Source organism: Bombus impatiens, unplaced genomic scaffold (assembly GCF_000188095.3).
Source record: "Bombus impatiens unplaced genomic scaffold, BIMP_2.2 scf_0418, whole genome shotgun sequence".
NCBI lineage: Eukaryota > Metazoa > Arthropoda > Insecta > Hymenoptera > Apidae > Bombus > Bombus impatiens.
Genome location: NT_176837.1, coordinates 3317143 through 3329855, shown reverse-complemented (window position 1 = coordinate 3329855; position 12713 = coordinate 3317143).

Genomic DNA, 12713 nt, shown 5'->3' with positions numbered 1-12713 from the left:
GACGCGGCGCGGCGGCGCGCTATTTCAAGACCGCGACAAATTATCGTTCGCTCGATACTCTAGAATTTTATATTTGTCACGAGTATATTTCGGACGTAATGGCCGTTTATTACGCAACGACTCCTGGTCTCACGTCAAACGTGGGTGGCCATGTGAAAATTACGTAACGGTAACAGCGTTACGATGTAACTCTCTGTGTCCCTTGGATGTCCGTAAACGGACAGGGGACCGCAAACACCGGGAAACACGAACCTACGTCCACCGGGAGTCGCTAATCCTCGAGGTGAGGCAACTTAGTTTCCGACTCTCGACGCCCTCGTAAAATCCGGAATGGATCTTAAGCGGTCACCAGCAGCGATTCTCCGTCGTCGAAACGTTTCGATCGTGCGGAAAATTCGACACAGGAGAACATCCTGCGGTGAATTCGCGACGCGAACCTTGTCCCTTTCGTGGTGAGCTGCTTGTGTGCATCGGTTCCGGCTTACGGAACGGGTAAAACCGATACAGAGCCGGGCCACGAGGAGAGGATCGTAGAGCAGCGTTGGTACGATTTCGGACAGAGAAGCGTACGTTGCACTCGCCAGAAGGGAGTGTCCCGTGCGACCCACCCCTCCCCTCCGTCCTTCGCCACCGCCTCCGCGTCAGTACCCCTCCTGTGATACCCTAGCTACGACCCTGGGTTCCGTGTCTCCCGGGCTGCACCGGGGGGTGAACGCCCTCGCCTGACCCAGACTCAGAATCGATCTCCATTCGTTGCACTGTTGGCAACCCTCACTCCCGCCCCACCACCTCTCCGAGGCACCCTCTGTCCCAGGGAGGCTCGTCACACTCGTGGATTCTCCACGGAACCAGCTCCCTGGAACGTTAAAAAAAAAGAAAAGAAACCCAGCTACGGTGGCTGGGCCTGCTGTCTTCGAGCTACCGAAGAAAACCACCCTTGCCATTTGCGGTTCTGTTCTTTTCGTTTTTACGCCACGGCCAGTACTTACAGTTGTAGGTGGTAATATTTTTTCAAGAATTCAAAAAGATGTTCGATTAGAGTCTTCTACGAGGTAGAATTATAGCGATGTTTCAGGGAGGGGAGAATATTTCCGTTTCTCTTAAATGAGATTGTACTTATCCAACGTTCGTTCACCCCTGTCAATAATATATTGATCGAATGATATTCCGAGAATTTATGCAAATTCGTCTAACAGTAGAAACCAAGGATGAGAGATAGAAAATCGCGAGTTTCTTCGAAAATCATTGGCCTTCAGATATCGAAACCGATTTCATGGGATCGTATAACGCGAAAGAATTTTAATGGATGGATATATGCTATTTGCATCCCTCTGCAGCTCGTGAATTGTTAACACTGTGCTATTTCAGTGAACGTTCTCTCTCTTATAGGTTTAAACGCAGCTTTGAACATCCTGGCAGGATCTATAGAATGCCGGGCAAAAGCGACCGCCGATCTATTTTCCCCTGGTAAGCAGTTCCACGTGTTCGTATCGCGTTCGCGTAATTTCAAGCCGAGTAACAAGTGCAAGCCAAGTAACTGTGTAAAGCTGCTTGCAAATATAGTCACATAGTGGTTGGACAGCGTGTCATTTCGTATCGCCATGAAAATTCTTAAGGATGCTACGTAATTTTATCTTGCCGATATCTGAGTGACGTAAGGATGTCATTTTTGTAAAACAATCTATACACAACGGACAAGACGCGCTGGAAAATGATAGTGAATCAAGCAAAATTACGCGGTTATGGATGAATTATTTTTTTATTGAACGACCGTGAACGTCAAGGGATGAAACAGTTGCTTTACGAGGAAAAGTAACATCGAAGTGGTTTCACGTCATTGTAGCTGAGACATTATCTGCAATATCACTGCGGTCATTTTACTCGAAGCACCGTAACTTCGTATAAAATTATTAGCGTGAGCTTTATATAAGAGCTGGCTAATGAAAATAAATCAAAGATAATGACAGGCTTCCTAAAGTGTCCTCAGAGTGTGAAACGGTGGGAAGTTTTCATCGCATGATATACGACGGTGAATTAAAAAGGCAGCTCAAAACCCGGGATCGGTTTATCTTTTATCACTCTTACGAGTGTTTAAAATTGAAAGAAAGCGAGCCACTATTTAAATTAATTTTCTTGTCACGAATAAAATTATGGATCGAGTTATACGAAGTATTACCAGAGCTTGAAGTTCCAAGCATAACGATACATTTCCTTTTCTTTTTTTTCCGCATAATATACTTGAAAGAAATCATATTTTTCTCTTAAAGTTTTACGCAGAGAGAAGTTTTAAACCATTATCCATCACATTATCCGTAATCAAAATATTTCTTCATTCAAAATTATTATACACATACAATTATTATAATATCGATTCCGCAGCTCATCGCCGCATTTTCTATATCAAAATTAAAACCTGAACGATCAAACAAAGTGACGCTAATTTCAAATCCATCTCGCGAATTATCATTCGCTATTAGTGAAACAGTAAAGCAAAAGTGAAACAAAATTAGTGCAATAATAAAAAGACACAGTCCTGAAGTCCATCGAAAACGTTTCTCATTCGCATCCATCTAAAGAACATTTACATCCCTGCGAAGTCCCTTCGACTCGTACATCATCTTAAGTACTGTCCGTATATCCCGCAAAAGAAGCACCAACCCACCGAAAAGGCGAAAGAGAGACGAGATAGAAGGCGAAAGCAGAAGCCGTGGCTGGTCTTTGTTCCCATTAATATCCAGGAAATAATATCCCACGTAAAACGCTTCCGATGGCGAGCGAAAGAAAGTCATTTACCGGCCCCGTCGCGACTGAATTATAGGAGTGGCGCGAGTCAAAGGGACGCGCATCGAAGCGTCCTGTGCGTGTATTACCCCGGCTAACGATTTCATCCGCCATCCGCAGGGGGTGAGAAGCCGCCGGGGAGAGAAGCGATGCGGTGGCAGCACCAGAAGAAAAAGTCACTCGAACGAGAGATAGAGAAGGAGAGCGAAGGGTGCAACGCCGCGTAAGTAAGTAAGTGCAGCTCGGCTCGATGCATTCTTCTCGGTTTTCTCTTGGTTCCCGTGGCCGTTACGAGAGGTCCAACGGACTTTTTAACGAGCCGAGCCGTTCCTACGCCTTCTAGCTGCTGCTGGTGCTCGCCACCTCGAAGGGGTGGATCGCTATCGTGGCCGGGAACATTATGCCAGCGCCGTCTGCGAGACATTGTGCGCGCCAGCTTCCACGGAATATTACGACCGAGGAAAGAAAGATATGCAGAAACAGCAGGGGGATGAAAGGGGGGAGTGGAAAGGGGGTGGCGGTGACGCGGGGTTGGATTCGATGGGTCTCGCTCTTTCTCTCCCTTCCTCTTGTCCTGATATTTCCGTGGCTCTCGCAGTCTTTCAGCCAGCTTCGTGGGAGTGGTTCGAAGGAAACGCGACACGACGTTGCTTGTTTATTTATTTATAACGGCGCGTTTTTATGGATGCGACATAATGAATGGAGGGTTAAGAAGCGGACCGGTGTAACGCCAGTGACTGATTTCTACCGGATGTCTGGAGCGGATTAAGGCAACAGAAATAGAAAAAATCGAATGGGATTGTATCGCAGCAAACTGCGAAACCGTGGATGCTAATCGCCTAGTTTTATCGAAGCTTGGTGTTATTATCTGAAATTAATTTTCTTTTGGTATTGCAAAGATCTTGGTTTTGATTCGAAGAATATAACACATTTCGATATTTAATAGTTTGTTGCTAATGGCGTAGATATGTTTGAAAACATTACACAATATTCTTTATATAGATATTATGTATAATATTAGTTACATATAACGAAGGATGAGTATCATAAATTCCGTGTTCAATCATAAATTTCTATAAATCAAAAACTTATTTTTGAGTACGACAGGCATGATGTAATCGAATATTGGGAACATCTTAAAACTGCGTATATCATGTAGATGTATTCATAAAAAAATAGCTTCGGACAACGACTATTTGTAAACAAATTCTGCGAAATTTTCAATAACGAATCAACTGCGAGACGAATGATAAACAGCAAACGACAAACACAAAACATGAATTACTATTATCAACCAAGATGAATGAAAATTCCCGTAATATCGTTGGCAACATTCCGCATAATGCAACGAAATACTCTTGCTTCTTGCTTCGAACAGAGCCATTGTAGCAGCTTGCTGCGCAATTACAGCTAAGTCGCGAATGTAACTAGAATTTCCTAATCTCTGAGCTATCTTTGCGAACAAATATTCGTCTCGTCGGTATATCTAAATTTCTAAATGGAAATCTGCGTAGATGGATTTGTCTCTCGAATAATTACGTATATATCTATACGTTCGAACGAACGATATCATCTGTTCAACGTTGGATGACTTACTTGTCCATGCTAGACATTTTCGCGTTTTACGTTCGCTCATGAAATCGTTTTCAGAACCAGCGTGGGTGAAACGCGTGCTATGGCCCAACGCAAATCCCTCGTCGCAGCACTTTTACAATTGCAACTATCGTTGCGTTTTTGGAAAAATAAAAAAATCACAGTCTTTAATCTGTAGCTATTCGGTGCATTGCTTTTTACGATTATAGATTATTTATAACTGGCTTATTAATACACCACCGCGTCTCCGACACACCATCAGCGTGTATTGATTTTCGTTGCGACACGTTGCTCGTTATTTTTAAGCTGTACGTTCCGGCCGTAATTAATCCAATTGAATCGATGCACTCTCACGACATGATCATGCTGAAAACATGTTAAACGCCATCGGTTCTGAGTATTTTTTAGGAACGAAGGAATTCTTGCAAGAGTAGAACGCATTTATCTAGAGTGATTTTCTCAGAAAATCAACGGATTTAAAAAACATCTGCAATTTTTCTACGTGAAACACAATTCAAGAATACATCGGTTCTCTAATTTGTACCAGTTATTTTAGTCGAACGGCAAAATAATTAGAATCTTACTATTTTGGGTATTTAGATTGTTAATATTTTTTGACCAACATTTCCACATACTTTTATTTGTCATTGGTAACCTCATATATATATATATCAGGTCGTTCGAAAAGTTTCTTTCGTTTTGTAAGGAAATAATGGATGGACAACATTTTTTGTTTTATATTATTTATAAAATAAAGATCACAATATTCGACAGATTAGGTTTCATGTTTGTATAAAGATGCGTCGTTGTAAAAGACGTGTCTGTAAAAGAAAGACACTTTTCGGACAACCTAATATATAGGATATATTATTAAAATATATAAATTATTAGATAATATATATATAAAGGTGTATCATTGTTAGATTAGTATCTTTTAGTTGGTACCATGAAGGTTACCGAATTTAGTAGTATGATATTACTTGGTAAGATATTAGTAAATTTTTGATCTAGTAGATTTCGTTAGTATTTCGAGGTTGTTGAACTCTTTTATTTCTTTGAATCTCGAGATCATTGGAATCATGATAGGATCCTCAGATCCTTGGAATACATACAGTAGGGTTTTTAAATTGTTGAAACCCTAAGTATTTAAAGTTTATGAATCCTACTGTATAGGTTTCAACGCAATCTCAAAATACTATTATACATATGTGCTTTATCGACATCAGCATTCTGTTTTATATATCCCAATAAAATTGAGATATTAAATAGTGTGCGTTTCAAAGCACAGATGCAGTGATATTTTATGGAAAATCTTATTTTTCTTCTCTTTTATCTAAAATTTCTTTTACACAGAATAACGAGAGGGCTCGATCAATGTGAAGAAAAAAGCTTTGCTTCTGTGAATGCGTGGTTCCAGGAATTTAATTCATGTTCTTCTATAACATCATTTTCTGACTGCACTGAAAAGAGATCTACGGTGACCTATCTTGTACGTAGGACGATGTTAAAAGGGAATACGTGGATTAAAAATCGTGATGAGAAGAAGTTATAGGAAAATCATATCGAGCAATATCAAATAATTAATACCTCCATCTCAGCTTCTTAATTTCCGATATTTTGTTCGGTAATTTGCTTACTAACCCAAACGATCAGAAGTAAGTAAATGATTATTAATGAAGCTTGCGATAAAGCTCGTCAATTATCGTTTAAACGGCTAAAAATAAATTTCCACGGCCAATATTCACATAGAGAATATGTGGTTGAAATAAAAGGCAATACGTTTCATTATTGGCCAAAGACTACGACTCTAGTTTTATGATATCGTATTTTCAGTTTTCAAACCACATCTGATTTTCAATAACGATACTGATAAGTGTCGATTGCGAATCTGCCGATTTTCTAATTTTATATATAGATACGTCAATGAGACAACGAAGAGTTTCGTAATTTTAGCGAAATACGTGATATCGATCTGAAAGTAGAAACTCAATTCTCCCGTCGCGCATAACCATCAAACTGAAACTCTAACTTTATTTTTCTCTTAATTCCTTTGTTTTTCTAGTCAACCAATACAGAATCTCCCCCTGCAAAACGAAGATGCCGTATAACAACGCTGCAACTGCCGCCATTTGCCAGATCGAACGAATAATGAAAACTTCTCATAAACGCGTCAGAATCCGCAGTCCAGTCGACCGGCGAGCTCTCTGCGACATCATCGGTCCGCATTCTGACGAGCGCGTTTTACAACGAGGCAAACGTTGCGCGGTAGCAGTGCGCGGATTCAGAGTTCCGCGAGGAAGGAGCGACGCACGTCGTTCTAGCTGCGAAATGAGGCCATTTCTCTCCCCTGTGTCGTCGCCGCGCACCGTCACGCCACCGATGCGCCCCCTTTTTCCACTTCGAGATACGTCAACGCTTTGCAGAGAACAATCAGGGGGAGAGAGTTCAGTGCACCAGGCCGGAGTTCCACGAACTCCTTTTCCCGGCGGATGCGCATTCGTCGCGGGAATATCAATTGACTATAACGAAGTTTCACGCTTTTGGAACAAACTTGCCGCTGAAATTTCAGCGATACCATGCGCGACACCGGGTTTGTTTCTACCAAGATCGTGACACCGGCGACCTGTTGGCGGAAACGAGGCTTATCACCAGTGTAACGGACACTGCTTCTCGATCGATCGCTAGGCTGATTGGACGATGTACGACACGGTGATCTGACGTAGAATCGTGCTACTTTTAATGGAAAATTATTGCGAGGATGTTATTAGTGGTTAATGGCATCGATAGTAGAAAAGGAAGAAGTCAAATGTTGATATATTTCGTAGAAGAAGAAGAGCAGAAGTAATCTTATGACGAAGCAATGCATTATAACAAGTCACCTTAGAACAAAGTAATAAATTATCTAATAGGAAAGTCGAGATGTATAACGATCAAAATGGAGAATTTTTCATATCTGAAACAATTAACACTAGAACTACCGATAGTTGATACGAAGCTATTTCTATCAAAATCAGTCAAAATGATTGGTCTTTAAAAAATACGTAATAATAGAATATATGTATATTTATTGATTTATTACTTTCTGACAGAAGAAATTCCATGTCACGTGGTACATTTTTGATATTATTAATCCATCTGGGACCATCATCCCTAAACGAGGGTTGACACATTTATAAAATTGTAGAATCAGTAATTTTCACTGGTGTGGTATTTCTAGTGTTAGCATCTAGCGATCTATTCGGAATTTTCCTAATAACTGATATCATCATATCGAATGATACACAGTAAAAATTGTAAAAGCATGTGGGAAGTTGTACAAAACGAGGAAACTGGTTAATTGGGATTCGATAAACAGATTGCTGGACCCTTTTACGCTTTGACAAGTACCAGTCGTTTTGACTGGTATTAATATAAGCAGCCTTGATACAAAATTATTTTCGATTTGAATACATAAAAAATAAAACTATATTATTCTTTTGGTTCTCGTTGCGAAAGTCATTACATCATTGCGGAAAAAATATAACATGAAGTAGGAATTTTAAAATAAAATTGTGAAACCAGACAATTTGACTGGTGTGGTAGTTCTAGTGTTAAATAACTGTGTAATGGTACATATATTAGGTTGTCCGAGAAGTGTCTTTCTTTTACAGACACGTCCTTTACAACAACGCATCGAACGTTGTGATCTTTATTTTGATAGGACAAAATGGATCATACGTAATTCGATAAAATGATATAAAACGGAAAATGTTGTGCATCCATTATTTCCTTATAAAACGAAAGAAACTTTTCGGACGACCTAATAGCTGTATATAATAATACGTGTGACAATATTATATGAAAACACGATTATCTAGGAAAAATCAATATCGAAGACGCACGTTTAAAACAAACCAGCCCACGCTTAAAATAATGAAATACGGAATACAGTGGTAATATCAGAACACAAGTTAAAAGTCTGTATCGATAAATAAATATCATAGTATTTATAGTAACATTGCTTATATTGTAAACGCTTCGATCAAACAGTAAATATCACCAATTGCGTATCAGGACATACTTCCCACGGTCGTAGAAAAATCGACATTGACACATCGATATCCGTATCGTTTAATCTGTGTCGCGTACTTACTTTGCACATGATAATCGTGAAATCTCGGTTTATCTGAAACTTAGTTATAGTAGATAGTACGAAACGTAAAAATATACACAAGCTGATATCTTGAGATTTAAAGCTTCCGATCTTGATATTTGTGATCCGAAGTCTGAAATTTCTTTCAAGTCTTCAGGACTAACGTTTGATATTTGGAATGTGGAATCTAGGATCTGGTATCTAAAGTTTGGGATAGTTCATGATTCCATGGTATTGAGACTTGGAAAATGACTTCTTAGTGATCTATGACTGATTTACAATCCTAAGATCTAAGTCGCGATTTTAGCCTTCGCTATCAATGTGTTATTGTTCTCTTTTCAGCGGAATGATATTGTATCATTCTTTAAACACAGTTATGAAGTTCTGAGAAAAGCTATATTCATACTTAGGGACTCGATGCTAAAATAATTGTAATTTCAGCATAGTATAATTCAACTCGGATCACGATCACCACATCAGATTGTTTTAATTTATATTCTAAAACACAATTAAACTATATAGTTTTCCAAAAATTATCTTTCAAAACGGATGATTAATCTTCGCATACATAAAGTTTACAACAAATCCCAAACTCAGCACCATCTTGCAATCTTCCATTATGACATAATCTACATAAGCAAAATGCTTACATAACGTGTGTCATATAAGTTTCAATCTCGCCTCGCACTTGTACGAAAATAAATTACCAAATTCGTTGCGAACAATTTATCGACGAGACAACCTTCGAACATAAAGTTTGCGGAAATTATTCAGAAATTTCGAATGCAGCCCACAAACGACACGGACGTGAAAACGTTGTATTCGGAAATCTTTGCTAACTTCCGTTTGCGTGGTCATAAGCGGCCTCTAAGACGATCGTTCGATCGATAAGCGAGCAAGCAGCAGCAAAATAAAAATACAAACAGCCGATATGCCAGCCATGTATATGTCCTAATCCGCGTCAGCCACAATTTCGAAAGCTCGTTGCTCCATACGGTCACCCTCCACGCCCCAACGTTTTACCCTCCAAATTGGAGCTCGTGTATCATTAGCTATTCAAATTCATTTCTACGCTGTATTACGCGACTGAAATATACGCAGCGTTATAACGGTAGCGTGATTGCCTCCACTTTAGTCACATCGTTGAAAACGAACCCCAACGTTGGCCGTGCCTCTGCTTAAGGGCGCGTCTGTAGCGGAGTAGCTCGGAGTTCATTGCACTGGAAAAGTTTCGCCGGTTTTCGCTCGATCGACGAGCGAACGGGCAGATCCCGGACGTTTCGACCAAGACAAAACGTAAACGGAACGTGAAGGTTGCTCGAAAGTTATTAGGTTAGACTTAACGCTGGGTAAACTAATAAGGGAAGGTCATGATCCGGACGAGTATCTCTTCCACAGGAGTGTAGATGGTTAAACGTGCTTGTTAAAGTGGACTTTAAGGGTGTTCGAAGTATTCAATTTGTTAACTTGCTCGGAAAGAAGATCGTTCGGAATTGTTGGCGACTTTTTCGAACTTTTTCCTCGATCGATGGTGGTGAAAAGTCTTAAAACTGATATTTACGAATACATTGTACAAATGTGTTAATTTCATTAAAAAACAATAAAAGAAAAAAGAAGCTATTGAAAATTTGTAACCAGTAAAGATACGAATGGAAATATAAAATTGATATTTTGATGCAAAAGTTGAAACTTTGAATAATCTTGTAAATTTTGGCTTTTCCAAAAATTGATCGCTTTCGTGTCAGTTGAGATTTATACTTGTTTCCATTTTATATCGATTTTGTACTGCATTTGTTAATTAAGCGATGGATCGTTGAATAGATATTATGGTAGTAGAGCATGCGATCAGTTTACAGCGGAATTTAAATATCACAGATTTCGTTTCGTATGGAACAGATCACGGTGTTTTAATGGATTTGCGTTTCGAGTTAAATCGAACTGATCGGTCGTGGCACCGCTGCAGCGGTCGTCCTACATTGGGGCGTTACCCTTTACCGATAAGAGTTTCCCTCCTTTTTGTATTATTTCCCTCCTGTTTGATATCGTCCGCGTATCTACTTAATATCGTCAGTAATCATTGACTATAACATCCCAATGAATATTTAAAAGAAGTAATTTTCTAAGACGAAAATTATTTCGTACATTTCTTATTTCCATTACATGTATACGGAATTTATGTTATACGAGTCAAAGTAATCAACACTAATTTCCAGAGATCTTTTGGTTTTCAAATTTTGCTTTTAAATCCACCTAAATACCTCGAGTCGATCAATTTGTTTTCTCTCGTGGTACATACGACAGATAAATATTTCATACCAAATTATAGACTAATAAACAACAAAATAGATTTCATTCCGAGACCTTACGAAACTCCTACGCAATAAAACCTATAAAATTCGTTGTAATAAAAAAAAAAGAAAATAAGTGACTCCTCGATTATCAAACAATTTTTGCTCTGCACACGCATTTTACAAACTGATCCTATTGCTGATCGCCCAAAACAAACATCTACAAACTTCGTGTTTGGAGCCTGAAATAAATTGATTACAGAAACCTGTCTTCCGTAAGATCATCTGCAAAAGCGCACGGTAATACGTTTGATCGAAATTATTGCCACGCTATCCGACGATTCGAATCTTTTCTTTCCTCGTTTTTCTGGACGAGGAGAGAGACGAAAAGAGAATTGGCAATTAATTGTTAAAAATGCCTGAGGACAAGGTATTACGTTAGGGGACGACGCGCTGGACACTCAACCGTATAGGGCTTGTAATCACGCGCCGGTGTAACATTACCAAAACTTATGTCCCTTTAGCGGAGAGGAAAAATTACGAGAAACGTTAATGGCCGCGAATTATTTACATGTTCTCCGCCAGCCGCGGACGGGCCGAACCATACGCGAAAACCGGCTGCGCGATGATTTACATGAATCGTAATTCAACCCCGCTAGTTTCAGTCAGCGTAACTCGTGGTCGGCCTCGCAGCCCCGCCTATAATTCGCATGCGCTCATTTCCCAGACATCGCGGCCTCAGCAACCACGTTGAATCAATAATTAAGATAGCATCCGATCGCCGTGCGGATCCACGAAACCGGAACCGTTTCGATCACGCCAACGTCGATTTCTCACCGGGTACTTCATTGGCGGGAAATTTGATTATTGCGGATAAATTGAAGACGAACGTTTTTGTTGGTAAATAGAGCGTAATTTTGAATAACGCTTGGTTTCGTGTTAAAAAGTTGCTTTCGTTTAGTCATCGCTTGGGAAGTCTTGTTTCTTCTCTATCTTTCTTTGCAATTCGACAGCAAAAGCAGGGTTTAAGTGTTGGAAGAGATGAAAATGGCGGTCAAAATTGCAAAAGACAAGAGAAATTTGATAAACTTTGGGGATTCATAGATTTAGAATTCAAAACTTTGATCTTCCTAGCAGGTATTAATAGACGAATTTCGCAAGCGAGAGTTGGATGAACTTGCAAACAATTCGCAAACAAGTATCTCTGGAGATGATATCCGGCTACCTTGTAAACTATCCTACATAACTCACGTAGCGTGATAACTGGCAGACCCTTGAACTTGCATTTCGAAAATTACAAACGATCAGCCAACAACGTACTAAATGGATTTCTTTATCCCTTCGATCTCCCAGAGCATGTTAAAATAAGAATATCAATATCCTTAGATTTAGTCATCAAAAAATAAGACACTCGACTGACCCTAGAATCAAAGAGAACTGCAAATCCCAACGCACTTCCTTCTCCCATAAAAATCAACTCAAGCTATCTCTGTAAAACAGTAGAGCCATAAAACCGTGAAACCAATAAAATCTCCACGACACCATTGCTTCCAACATCTAAATTTCTCAGGACGATATATCCACGTTCTTTGTCCCTCCTTCTCTCACCGTCCACCATTCGATACGTCGAAACATCGTGTCGTGATGTCTTAGATGTGTCTTAGACATCACCGGCACCTGGCAAAATATCGTTGTTTACAAAGTCCCACGTGTCGCGTTCAGCTCACATTCTCCCCGATAATATCGATTGCCCGGCACAGTGGAGAGCAGGAATTTTTAATGCTTTCGTCGTGTCGTAACTCGGCCCGGCGGCGGCCCGATCCGGCACACGTTCCTCCTCTCCCTGGACGAGGAGAGCGCGCCGCCTTGTTTATCAGCCCCGGGGATTTCTATCGGGTCCGAGCAAACTCTCCGCCGGC